The 14710-nt window shown below is 34.9% G+C and overlaps 1 pseudogene; it reads left to right on the forward strand.

Moving 5' to 3' along the window:
- Nucleotides 1-2198: 2198 nt before the first annotated feature.
- LOC100028747 (DNA endonuclease RBBP8-like) lies at nt 2199-4707 on the forward strand (annotated as a pseudogene).
- Nucleotides 4708-14710: the final 10003 nt, after the last annotated feature.

Here is a 14710-nt window from a genome sequence, read left to right on the forward strand (position 1 = left end):
CCGCCCCCACACTCCCCACCAAACCAGAGATAGGTATCAGAGCGCTCACTGGAACAGCGAGTGAGTGAGGAACATCTCTGTCTGGGGGGGCACACCAGGGTTCTTGGGATCTAAAGACTGCAAGGAAACGACCTCTCAGGTGGTTTCATGGGAGAATCCTGCACTGAGCAAAGGAGAGGCCGCGCTGAACACAAGGGCAGTTGTGCTAAGCAAAGGGGCGGCTGCGCTGAACAGAGAGGCAGTTGAGCTGAGCAAAGGGGTGGCCACACTGAACACAGGAGAGGTTGAACTGAACAAAGGGGAAGCCTCGCTGAACACAGGAAAGGTTTCCCTGAGCAAAGGGGAGGCCGAGCAGAGCAAAGGGGCATCGCGCTGAGCAAAGTGGAGGCCGCGCTGAACACGGGGAGGTTGTGCTGAGAACAGGGGCCTGCATTCTAAGAAACCTCGGAGGCTGGGAAGAACTAGTCTGAGGCAACCCAAATTCACAGAAAACCCACCCATATCACCCAGACCCCAGACCAAAAAGGAAAGGGGAATAAAACCAAAGGGATGGCTCACATGGCCTAAAATCAAACCTCCAGGAAGAAAGGAAAAAAGGTGACTATTGAGAACTTTTATGGCAGGAGTACCCAAGGAAAAGAAGAGAAAGAGGATGAAACCCAAACAAAATCAATACATGCCTCACAAAATGGAAATTATCCACAAGCTCTGGAAGAACTCAAATTGGAGCTTACCCAAAAGATAGAAACCTTCTGGAAAGAAAAATGGGAGAAAGAGATCAGCAGTCTGATAGACAAGACTTCACAATTGGAGAAAGAGCTGGAAGCATCTAATAGAAGGGCAGACAAAGCTGAAAAGCAAAACCAGTTGCTTAATTCTGGTCACTAGCAAAACCAGTCCCTAACGACCAGAATTAAGCAACTGGAAGACAGTGAGCATGCAAAACAGCAAGAATTAATAAAGCAAAGCCAAAATATAGAATTAGAAGAAAACATAAAATATCTCACTGAAAAGGTCACAGACTTGGAAAACAGAGGAAGAAGAGAAAATGTGAGAATTATTGGTCTGCCTGAAAAACCAGAGATAAACAAAAACATCCTTGCTATACTACAGGAGATTATAGAAGAAAATTGCCCACATGTAATGGAGCAAGGAGGCTAAATAGAAATAGAAAGGGATCATAAAACACCCTCTATACTAAATCCCTAAAAGACAACCCCCAAGAATGTAATCGCCTAATTCAAGAGCTTCCTAGAAAAGGAGAAAAATCCTAAGAGAAGCTAAGAAGAGGAGCTTCAGATATAGGGGGGCTCCCATAAGGATCACACATGACTTAGTGGCTAACACATTAAGAGATCACAAAGCATGGAACACAAAATTTAGAAAGGCAAGAGAGCTGGGTCTCCAACCAAGAATCAACTACCCAGAAAAACTGACTATATACTTCCAGGGGAAAGTATGGGCATTCAACAAAGTAGAAGATTTATAAGCATTTGCTAAGAAAAGACCAGAACTTAGTGGAAAATGTGATATCCAATCACAGAAAGCAAGAGAAACATGAAAAGGTAAATATGAAAGAAAGGGAAAAGGAGATAAATCTTATCTTTCTCTTTAAGTCAAACTCTCTTCTATCAGGACTACATTTACATCAAATTATATATATTAATATGTGGGGGAAAAGTTACTGTGTAACTCTCAAAAACTGTATGCACCATAAGAGTAGTTAGAAGAATCAGGTATAGGGAAAGATTGGGGCATCAAGATGATTTGATGAAAGGGGGGACAAAGAAAGGAAAGAGGTGGGGGAAGCTTTGACAATACTAAGATTTACTTCAAGAAATAGGGGGAGGGGTTCCCTCTCCTCCCTCCTATTCCCCTCCCCCACAAAAGCGCAGGCTGGCCCCAGGGCCAAGGTTCCACTGGTCAGGCTCGGACGCCAGGGGAGGGGTGGAGTAGAAAGAGCTAATGCCTCTTTCCAGTGTCTGGAAGGGCACTTCTCCTTTACCGAGTCAATTCCTTGGTTCTGCCGGCACCCAAAGACTTTTACATAGAGTCTGTCTGCCACGTTTTTCACGTGTCTTTCGGTCCCTCTTACCCGAAATTCCCCCCTCTTCCGGTCAGGCAGTAAGAAGAGCCTGTCTCTCCCCTCAGGAGCTCATTCTGGGACATCCCCTCTGTCTTCACAGAGACCTCTCCTTAACTGTATAATGTGACTGCGAGGTGAGGAGAGGACATCAAGTTAGCAGAAGATTGGGAGTAAAGAAAAACAAGATGAATGTTCCTGCAAGTAGTTGTGGAAGTCCCAGTTCTGCAGAAACAGTCAGTGACTTTAAAGATCTCTGGGCAAAACTGAAGGAATGTCATGACAAAGAAGTACAAGCCTTACAGATCAAAGTAACCAAGCTGAAAAAAGAACGGATTTTAGATGCACAAAGATTGGAAGAGTTTTTTACTAAAAATCAACAACCGAGAGAGCAACAGAAAGCTCTTCATGACACCATTAAAGTTTTTGAAGATCGGTTAAGAGCAGGATTGTGTGACCATTATGCAGTGACTGAAGAACACATGAGGAAAAAACAACAAGAATTTGAAAATATTCAGCAACAAAATCTTAAACTGATCACTGAACTTATGAATGATAAGAATACCTTACAAGAAGAAAACAAAAACTTTCAGAGCAACTACATCAGAAACTTGAAAAGAAACGGCATCAAGTAGCAGAGCCTGTGGAGGAAATTATTCCTGATTCACCTATATTGACTTTCTCATTTCCTGGTCTTAACCAACTATGAAGAAAGAAGGAGAACCCACACATCCGGTATATAGAGCAAGCAAATACTGATTTGGAGCACCCTCTGTGTACAAATGAATTTGCAAAAGGTCTAAAGTATTCAACTCAACTGCAGGAAAACCATTATGAAAATGAAATTCCTGTAGCAGACACTTGTGATCAAACATTATCAACTATGACCAATACCCAAGAAACCAACAATTATCCCATTGAAAAGCCATCTTTTAATTTAGCTGCTGTTGTTGCTGAAACACTCGGATTTGGTGTTCAAGAAGAATATGACTCTCAAAATGCTTTGAATTCTCTCAATGAAGACCTGCATCATCAGCAGTAAGCAGAGCTAAAGAAACAAACCTTTCAAGAAGCCACAAAAAATATTGAAGATGGTTTAAGATTTTCAGATTCTTCTCCAAGGACTCCATCAGAAGTTGACTGGATTGCTCGGGCATCTTCTCCTGTTTTTGGGGCTGCTTCTACTCTGAAAAATGGCTTAAGCACAAGCTTGTCCCCTTCTCTTTTAGAGGCTGGAAAAAAGTTGCATCTCAAAACAAACCATTTCAGCAATAATTGTAATTCTAGGCCACAAAAACCTAGATCAAAATCTGAAGACACCAGCCTTGTTACATGCCTTAATCTTGGTTCTCAAGCAAGCACTGTTATTGATCATTCTTCTTCCATTAAACAAGCATTTGTGAGAAATAATATAGATGAATCAATAAGTACAAAAGTTGGAACTGATACAAAAGATGAAGCTATTGGAAAAAGTGATTGTTTTATGCCATTGAAACCATTGGGAGGCAGAGGAACCAAAAGAAAGAAAACTGAAGAATAAACTGAACATTGCCTCCAAACCTCTTTTGATAAAGAAAATGCTTTTCCTTTCTGGGGGGGATAGTTATCCTTCTGTCAATGGAGACTCTTTCATGGATAAGCCCCTGGATCTATCTGATAGATTTTCAGCTATCCACCATCAAGAAAAAAGCCAAGGAAATGAGGTTACTGATGGTTATGAGCCAATAAAAATGAAAAGCAGGATGGGACATGGAGATTGTGAACTTACCTCAGTTCTTCAATTAAATCCTTGTAGAGTAACTAAAGCACAAACTTTGCAAGGTAATCAAGATAAATCATCCTTAGAAAATATCCAGTGTTGTATAGTTCAAGCAGCAGATCTTTCTCAATATAAAATGGATATTACTGTAATTGATACAAAGGATGGTAGTCAATCAAGATTAGGAGGTAAGACTATGGACATGGATTGTACGTTGATTAATGAAACTATGCTTTTAAAAATTAAGAAGCAAGAACAGAAGGAAGAGAAAAGTCCAAAGCAAGAAAGAAAAATGAATGATAGCTTAGCTGAATTGTTTAATCAGACAACACATGAAGAATATGAATCCTATTTGGCAAATTCTTCTCCACTATGTGAGCAAGAAGAAAATCCTCATGTAGAAGATGATGAATTATCAGTTGCTACAAAGAAACTAACCAGTCATGAAGATATACCAGATAAAGTCAAACAAAAAGCATTTGTGGAGCCTTACTTTAAAGATGATGAAAGAAAGACCACATTACAAAATTTCCCTCACATTAAGGTAGTACAGAAAAAAGAAGAAGCGAGAAAATTACTTGGACACACATGTAAAGAATATAAAATTTATTATGCAGATATTCCAGAAGAAGAAAGAGAAAAGAAGCTAGTCTCCTGTTCAAGACACCGATCCCACTATATTCCTCCTAACACACCTGAACATTTCTGGGAAGTTGGGTTTCCTTAAACTCAGACTTGTATGAACAGAGGGTACATTAAGGAAGCCCTTGATCCTTGTCCATGTCCCAAAAGGCGGGAACCTTACAATGCAATGTTTTCTCCAAAAGGCAAAGAACAGAAAACATAGATATTGAGGAAGTTTCAAAAGATGCCAGAAAAAAAAAATCCTCATTTATTTATACTTAATTTTGGAATTAAAAAAACTGATTTCTTCCTCTTTCAAATCAGCTACAACCTGATTTATATCTCATTTAAATACAATATATTTCAGGAAATATTGTTTAAAATAATTGAGTACATTTATTGTGCTTGTGCATTTTTTCTTGATTTTGCACCTTTGAAATAATGGGAGTGCTTCCATTTTGCACTGTGTAACTTAAAGGAGTAGATTATATCCTTTGTTTTTTGTAATATCTAAATATAATTTAAAAATTATGAAATAATTCATTATCGATTTACTACTTTCCAAAAAAAAAAAGAAATAGGGGGAGGGGACTAAATAGAACAATCTTTCCCATACAAAGATACACATGGGAAGGAGAGGGGAAGATCTCTCATATGAGGAGAGGAAGAGAGCATGAAGTGTATGACTTAAATCTAACCCTCAGTGAAATCAACTCTGAGAGGGAAGAACATCTAGATCCAGTGGGATCCTGAATTCTATCTTATCCAACAGGGTAAGAAAGAAAGGGAAATTAAGGAGGTGGAGGGGAGGGAGTATAAAAAAGGGAGGGAAGGAGAGGGGGTAGGGGAAGGGAGCATAAAAATGGGAGGGGCTAGAAAGGGAACCATACCAAGAGAGGGGACTAGGGGGACTGACCTAAAGTAAATCACTGGTTCAAAAGGATATAGCTAAAGAAAAAAGATCAGAACCAGGGGAAGATATCAAAATTCCAGGGAATCCATAAGTGACAATCATAACTTTGAATGTAAATGGGATGAACTCACCCATAAAACATAGACAAATAGCAGATTGGATTAGAACCCAAAACCCTACCATATGTTGTCTTCAAGAAACACATATGAGTCGGGTTGATACTCACAAGGTTAGAATTAAAGGATGGAGTAAGACCTTTTGGACCTCAACTGATAGAAAGAAGGCAGGAGTTGCAAACATGATATCTGACAAAGCCAAAGCACTAATAGAGCTGATCAAAAGGAATAGGGAAGGTAAATATATTCTGTTAAAAAGGAGTATAGACAATGAGGAAATATCACTAATCAACATGTATGCACCAAATGGTATAGCATTCAAATTTCTAATGGAGAAACTAGGAGAATTGAAGGAGGAAATAGGCAGTAAAACCATATTAGTGGGAGACTTGAACAAACCACTATCAAATTTAGATAATTCAAACCAAAAAATAAATAAGAAAGAGGTAAAAGAGGTGAATGAAACTTTAGAAAAATTAGAGTTAATAGACATATGGAGAAAAAATAAATAGGAACAAAATGGAATACACCTTCTTCTCAGAACCACATGGGACATTCACAAAAATAGATCATACACTAGGTCACAGAAACATGGTACTCAAATGCAGAAAAGCAGAAATAATAAATGCAACATTTTCAGATCATAAAGCAATAAAAATATTGATCAGTAAGGTTACATGGAGAGCCAAATCAAAAATTAATTGGAAATTAAATAATATGATACTCCAAAATCGGTTAGTTAGAGAAGAAATCATAGAAACAATTAATAATTTCGCTGAGGAAAATAACAATGGTGAGACATCCTTTCAAACCTTATGGGATTCAGCCAAAGGAGTGCTTAGAGGAAAATTCATAGCCATGAGTGCATATATTAACAAATTAGGGAGGGCAGAGATCAATGAATTGGAAATGCAAATAAAAAAACTTGAGAACAAACAAATTAACCCCCCCAGAAGAAAACCAAACTAGAGATCCTAAAAATTAAGGCAGAAATTAATAAAATTGAAAGTGATAGAACTATTGCACTAATAAACAAGACTAGAAGCTTGTACTTTGAAAAAACAGACAAAATAGACAAAGTACTGGTCAATCTAATTAAAAAAAGTAAAGAAGAAAGGCAAATTAACAGCATCAAGGATGAAAAGGGGGACCTCACCTCCAATGAAGAGGAAATTAATGCAATCATTAAAAACTACTTTGCCCAACTATATGGCAATAAATATACCAACCTAGGTGATATGGAAGAATATTTACAAAAATATAAATTGTCTAGGCTAACAGAAGAAGAAATAGAAGTCTTAAATAATCAGAATTAGAAATCCAATAGGCCATCAAAGAACTTCCTAAGAAAAATATCCAGGCCCTGATGGATTCACCAGTGAATTCTATCAAACATTCAAAGAACAGCTAACCCCAATACTATACAAACTATTTGACATAATAAACAAAGAGGGAGTTCTACCAAATTCGTTTTATGCCACAAACATGGTACTGATCCCAAAACCAAGGAGGCCAAAAACAGAGAATGAAAATTATAGACCAATCTCCCTAATGAACATAGATGCAAAAATCTTAAGTAGGATACTAGCAAAAAGACTCCAGCAAGTGATCAGAAGAGTCATTCACCATGACCAAGTAGGATTTATACCAGGGATGCAGGGCTGGTTCAATATTAGGAAAACCATCCACATAATTGACCACATCAACAAGCAAACCAACAAAAATCACATGATTATTTCAATAGACGCAGAAAAAGCCTTTGATAAAATAAAACACCCATTCCTATTAAAACACTAGAAAGCATAGGAATAGAAGGGTCGTTCCTAAAAAATAATAAACAGTATATATCTAAAACCATCAACTAATATCATCTGCAATGGGGATAAACTAGATGCATTCCCAATAAGATCAGGAGTGAAACAAGGATGCCCATTATCGCCTATATTATTCGACATTGTATTAGAAATACTAGCAGTAGCAATTGAGGAGAAAAAGAAATTGAAAGCATTAAAATAGGCAAGGAGGAGACCAAGTTATCACTCTTTGCAGATGACATGATGGTCTACTTAAAGAATCCTAGAGATTCAACCAAAAAGCTAATTGAAATAATCAACAACTTTAGCAAAGTTGCAGGATACAAAATAAACCCACATAAGTCATCAGCATTTCTATATATTTCCAACACAGCTCAACAGCAAGAACTAGAAAGAGAAATCCCATTGAAAATCACCTTAGACAAAATAAAATACTTAGGAATCTATCTCCTGAAACAAACCCATGAACTATATGAACACAACTACAAAATACTCTCCACACAGCTAAAATTAGACTTGAACAATTGGAAGAACATTAACTGCTTATGGGTAGGATGAGCCAATATAATAAAAATGACCATCCAACCCAAACTCCTTTATCTATTTAGTGCCATACCGATTGAACTTCCAAATTTTTTTTTACTTATTTAGTAAAAACCATAACAAAGTTCATTTGGAAGAACAAAGGATCAAGGATATCCAGGGAAACATTGAAAAAAAAATACAAAGAAAGGGATCTTTGCAGTCCCAGATCTTAGACTATATTATAAAACAGCAGTCATCAAAACAATTTGGTCCTGGCTAAGAGACAGAAAGGAGGATCAGTGGAATAGACTTGGGGTAAGTGACCTCAGCAGGACAGTATACGACAAACCCAGAGAACCCAGCTTTGGGGATAAAAATACACTATTTCATAAAAACTGCTGGGAAAATTGGAGGACCGTGTGGGAAAAATTAGGTTTAGATCAACACCTCACACTCTAAACCAAGATGAATTCAAAATGGGTGAATGCCTTAAACATAAAGAAGGAAACTATAAGAAAATTAGGCGAACACAGAATAGTATACATGTCAGATCTTTGGGAAGGGTGTTTACGATTGTGGGAGAAAGTGCCTCAGGTTGATTGAGGAAATGTTTTACTGCTCCATTAATATGCTACTTCATTAAATATATCTATTTAAAAAAATATTTCCCTTTTGGAAGGGAAAGATTTTAAAACCAAGCAAGTCTTAGAAAGAGTCACAAAATGCAAAATAAATAATTTGGAATACATCAAATTAAAAAGTTTTTGTACAAACAAAACCAATGTAACTTAAATCAGAAGGAAAGCAACAAATTGGGAAGCAATCTTCATAAAAACCTCTGACAAAGGTTTAATTACTCAAATTTACAAAGAGTTAAATCAATGGTACAAAAAATCAAACCATTCTCCAATTGATAAATGGGCAAGGGACATGAACAGGCAGTTCTCAGCCAAAGAAATCAAAACTATTAATAAGCACATGAAAAGTCCTCTACATCTCTTAAAATCAGAGAGATGCAAATCAAAACAACTCTGAGGTATCACCTCACACCTAGCAGATTGGCTAATATGACAGCTATGGAAAGTAATGAATTCTGGAGGGGATGTGGCAAAGTAGGGACACTAATTCATTCCTGGTAGAGTAGTGATTTGATGACCCAACCATTCTGGAGGGCAATTTGGAACTATGCCCAAAGGACGATAAAATAATGTCTACCCTTTGTTCCAGCTATAGCCCTGCTGGTTTGTACCCCATAGAGATAATAAAGAAAAAGACTTGTACAAGAATATTCATAGCTGCACTCTTTGTGGTGGCCAAAAATTGGAAAATGAGGGGATGCCCTTCAATGGGGGAATGGCTGAACAAATTGTGGTATATGTTGGTGATGTAATACTATTGTGCTAAAAGGAATAATAAAGTGGAGGAATTCCATGGAGTCTGGAACAACCTCCAGGAAGTGATGCAGAGCGAAAGGAGCAGAACCAGGAAATCATTGTACACAGAGACTGATACACTGTGGTACAATTGAAGGTAATGGACTTCTCCATTAGTGTCAATGAAATGTCCCTGAACAATCTGCAGGGATCTAAAAAACACTATCCACAAGCAGAATATAAACTGTGGGAGTCAAAACACTGAGGAAAAGAAACTGCTTGACTACAGGGGTGGAGGCGATATGACTGAGGAGAGACTCTAAATGAACACTCTAATGCAAATACCAACAACACAGAAATGGGTTCGAGTAAAGAACACATGTGATAACCAGTGGAATCATGCATCTGCTATAGCAGAGGTGGTGGGAGGGTGGTGGGAAGGAAAAGAAAATGATTTTTGTTTCCAATGAATAATGTTTGGAAATGACCAAATAAAATAATGTTTAAAAAAAAGAGAATAAAAATAAAAGTAAAACAAAAAAAGAATAAATTTTGTTACTGTTAATATACAAATATTAAATGTTTTCTAGCGTTCCATTCTATATCTTCTATCTGCATGAAATTTTGTTTGGTATTTGAAACAAATTGTGATTCCTAGATGAATAGTTTTTATACCTACTTTTCCAGCTCTATCTCTCTACTAAACTTTATACTCATATCTCCAGTGTCCTATTATGTATCTCAAAAGTTTTAGTCCATAGAAATGTTAAACTCAGCACATTCAAAATGGTGCATATTATATTTCCCAAAGCTTCTACTAATATGAAACTCTATTACATTTGATGGTACCATCATCCATCTTGAAACATAGGTATCATCTTCTACTCCTAATTCTCTATTATCTTCTCCAAAACAAACCTGTTGTCAAGTCTGATTTTACCATCATAACATATATTATATAATCCTCTTTATCTCCTTTGGCATGGCCACCACCCTCACCCTAATATAGGTCCTCTTTACCTCATACCTGGATTAATACATTCACCTTCTGCTTTGTTTCTGTCTTAAATCTTTCCCCATTCTAATCCATCTTCCAAACATGGGTCAAATCAATTTCCTAAAAATAAAATCTAATAATTTCATATACCTATTCAAATAAACTCTGGCTCTTCAAAACAATGAAGTTCAAATATAAAATATGTTCAGTTTCAAAGACCTTTATAAGCTGAAACCCTGCTATTTTTTCAATTTTCTGGAAAGACTGACACTTAAGCAGTTGTTCAGTGGCATTGACCTCCTTCCTTATCATCTAACTACAAATAATTCCACATTTTCTTTTTTTATGAATAAACAATAATCTTGGAGACTTTTTGCTAAATTCATAAGTATTTTTTTTAGGAAAGAAAAAGCAAGAGAGAATTAAGGTTAGCAATCTATTTAACTCAAAGTCTCCACCCAAGTTACTTCTACTTTATCAGGTCCTAGATTCCCCATTGGTCAATCTAATTACATGGTCAGATAAAATAAAGCCAGCCAATGAGCAGGTATGTGTTCAAGAAAGGACCCCTGCCCAAGTTAGCAAGTTCCTGTATTCCCAGCCAACCACTTGTCAGAGATGGCTTACATAAGTGTCAGGATGGCTTGCAAGAGAGCTCCTTTCACAAGTCCCCAAAATGACAAACCAAGAGGATCTAATGGCTTTTTAAGCTCAGTCAAACCCTTCCCTAAGATATTCTAATTGGCCAAGGTTTCACTTCAGTCCCTACATATTATATCCCTTGATTTCTGCTGTTCTGGAATCTCAAATGTCATACTGCTAAATTCAGACACATGACTCTGTGACTCTTATAAGGTGAGTCTTCTGTGATTGGACTAGTTTGGAGGTCCCCCATATATTTAATTCACACACATGGATTACCCTCTATGCCTAGAATTCTCTCTTCAGTCATGCTTCTTTTTTCCTTTAAATGCTAGCTAAAAATCCCATCTTCTACCAAAAGAGCAAAGCTTATTGATTGCAAAAAGAATAATTCAATTTTGAATAACTTTTTATCTTGAAAATCCATAATTAAATTATTAATAACTGTCATAGGTAATTACAGAATCATTTGCAATCTGAATATTGAAAAGAATTACATTTTTGACATTGATAAAATTCTATATTTGATAGTTTCCATATTATTATAGAATTTTTACAACACTTTCTAAAAGTAAATTCCATAAAATAGGGTGGTTAGGACTAGCAATGTTTTAGGCAAAAGGGTGTTAAAACTTGGTGTATTCAGCCTAAGGTTTTGCTATGATAAATAGGGAAATATAAATGCCATGCTAATTGATGTCATATGTTCAGTAACAAACCTATTAATACAGAAGACTTCAAATTATTGGAATATCTTGGAGACAAGACCAAAAGCAAAAATGTCTCTAGTTCCCAAGGAAAGTTGATTACTAATAAGAAAAAAAAGGGTTATGTGGAAAACTGGAGTTTTGAGAGAGAAAAAAAGATAATGTTGCATTTCTCTTCTCAAGAAATAACATGAAAACTGTTACATGTATATTTTGGACTTCAATTAAGGCATTCTTTGTTATTCTTTTTAAATAAAAAAGGGTAGATTCAAAAGTCTTACTTAATAGAGTTCTCTGTCACATCACCAACAAGTCTGTTTCTTTAGTTTTCTTGTATTAATGCTGAAAATGTGGAGAGTAGTGAACAATTATACAAATTTCCATTCCAAAGCTTTAATGACAACTCCACCTATTAGATAATTTTAAAAATACAAGGAAATTAAAAGTATTTTCTCTTCACAAAGAGGTTATGAACTTACATTCTATCATCATAAACCATAGAGTTTTGGTCCTTTGCTAGTGTTAGAACATAAGCAAGAAGGAGACCATTTTAAACTTAAGGGCATAAATGATATAGCATTGATGATTGAAGATTAATTTTCCAAGAATTATTTAAATAAATATTCTCATTAGGATGGCAAAATATTAATTTCTCAAATTAAAGCTATAAACAATCATGAAATCATCTTAAAATAGCATTAGTTCCCATTCCAAATTATTATTAATCCTGGAAAATGGGTGCATGATGCATTGCTTTCTTTTCTCAATCTTGAACAAGACTTATTATGCTCTGAATTTTTCATTGTTTTTGGAGGGCTATTCCACTAATCCAATGTTTACCAAAATTTTTGTTTCTATGACTGAATTAATTATTTTTCATTGTATTCATAGCATGTTCTTTTATTATCTCTTTACTATCATGTATTAATCCCTATTTGTCTTCCAAAGCCTTTGTGAGACAAATCTCTCAACTTTTATGTCTCATAGGTATTAGTAACCTTGGTTTATTTATGTCATTTTCAAGTATACTAAGTTTATGATTTAAGTTCAATGGTATTTAAAATTATTTCTTCAAAAGTATCACAGGATCCTGAATATTTAAGGTGCAACAAAGAGGAGCAAATTAGTTATTGAAACATGGCTTGAAGTAAATGGGGAGACATGTGGTGGCAAGAAAAGAGATACATAAGAATGAATGATTTTTATAAAGTGACTATCTTTTCTCATATAGGGCAGGAATGTGATGGAGGTGACCAGTACTTGATAGTAAGTCAATTATTCAATTTTAATTGTTTTTATACCTTAGAAAATGACAAAAGTTCATTATAGAATGATTTATATTTTATTGATTATATGAACATAAGAAAATTTTAATATTGAAATTTAATCTTGAAGTGTGTTGTGCTTGTTTTTATTTTATTTGATTTTTTTTTTCCTGAGAGTTGTGTGATAAACATTTACCAGTGCACTTCTAACTCCAGAGATATTAGATTGAATGATTTTTATAATCCTTTCCAGTCCTGGAATTTTATCATTATATGATTATATAATTCTCAACCATAGCTGCACACCAGTAACAAAAAATCAAATATTAGAACAGCAACATACGCTACAACCCATTATTTTTCAAATGTGGCTTTTGTTATCTATTGTATTCAATTTACATGTATTTAAGAATGTCCCTTCATATTTACCTATTAAAATTCCATAATTACCTACTGACAATTCCATTTTAATGGAGCTTGTAAAAGGATATGGAAAATCAGTTCATGAAAAATGAATCACATACTAACCATGTCTTTACAGTGTGAACATATTTCCAAACCCTCTCTGTCATGAAGACCATGAATAATTGAAATGCATTGTCTCAGCTCATCTTGGGGACAAACAGGCTTTATAATCACAGTTAATATTTGTTTGGTTTTGTTTCCATTTTTCTTAAAATTGTTTAAATATTTTCTTCATTTCTATTACCTCATTCTTCATAAATCCATGTAAGGCTTCCCATATTTACCCAAGTTTCCATAATAATAATTTCTTCAGAAAAAAAACAATATCCTATTAAAATTAGGTTACATTTTATTTAGCCATTCCCCAAGCAATGAAAAAAGATACTTTTCTCCAGAAGTCATTGTTAACACAAATATATTTTAACATATATGAAAATTTTATCTCTAAGTTTAACTGCTTTGGCATATAGTCTTGGCAGCAGTATCACTAGTACAAATTATATGAATGTTTTAGTGAATTATGCATAATTTCTATTGCTGTCTAGGATCATTGGACTGATTTTCAACCCCACTAACAATGTATAAGTGTGCCTTTCTTCTTGTAGCCTGTTGGACAGTAATTGCCCCCATTGCCATAATTCTAAATTTGGTCTCTGTGAGATGAATTCTACAATTTAATATAACTGTAAATAGTTGTCCATTCTTTTGATAACTCTTCAAATGTGAAGATGTGTAATACTTTGTAGAATGTTATTTACATCGCTTTGTAAATTTTTTATATAATCAATGTCAGGTCTTTATCAAAAATATTTGTTGAAGAGATAGTTCCAAACAATAGTTTCTTTCTTAGGGGGACTTAATTTGTTCATACAAAACCTTTAAATTTCATGAAAATGAGATGATATCTTTTATCTTTTGGTGATAGCTGCAGCATTCGTTTAGTTTATAACCATGTCCTTATAAATAAATGTAAAAAAGTAATTGGTTTTTAACTTTTAAAAATTTTGATATTGTGATGAAATATATTTTATTTCTTAGGATATTTTTAAAGTTGTTGGTTTAAACTTAACTTCTGTCAAACTGGGAAAACACACCATAGCACCAGTTTGGTTACTAAAAAGAAAATAAAATTTTTCCTGGAGAAAATTGTTGTTGTTGTTTTTTATGTTTCTTGCATTTTTTCAATCCATTTGTAGAGAAGTCCTTCATTATGCAAATAAAGAAACCAATATTCATAGAGAATTAGTCAATGACTTGATTAAATTCACAAACAGATATAGGTCTTATTTTCTTTAAAACCACTATTTTCTATATTATTCCATTGTATAGTCTAGATGAATGGCAATTTTCTTAACTTATGTTAATAGTTAAGAAAAAAATTAAATGTCTACAAATAAAATATCTTTATAAAAATAATTAATTTAATA

Source organism: Monodelphis domestica, chromosome 8, assembly GCF_027887165.1.
Source record: "Monodelphis domestica isolate mMonDom1 chromosome 8, mMonDom1.pri, whole genome shotgun sequence".
In the NCBI taxonomy this organism is placed as follows: Eukaryota; Metazoa; Chordata; class Mammalia; order Didelphimorphia; family Didelphidae; genus Monodelphis; species Monodelphis domestica.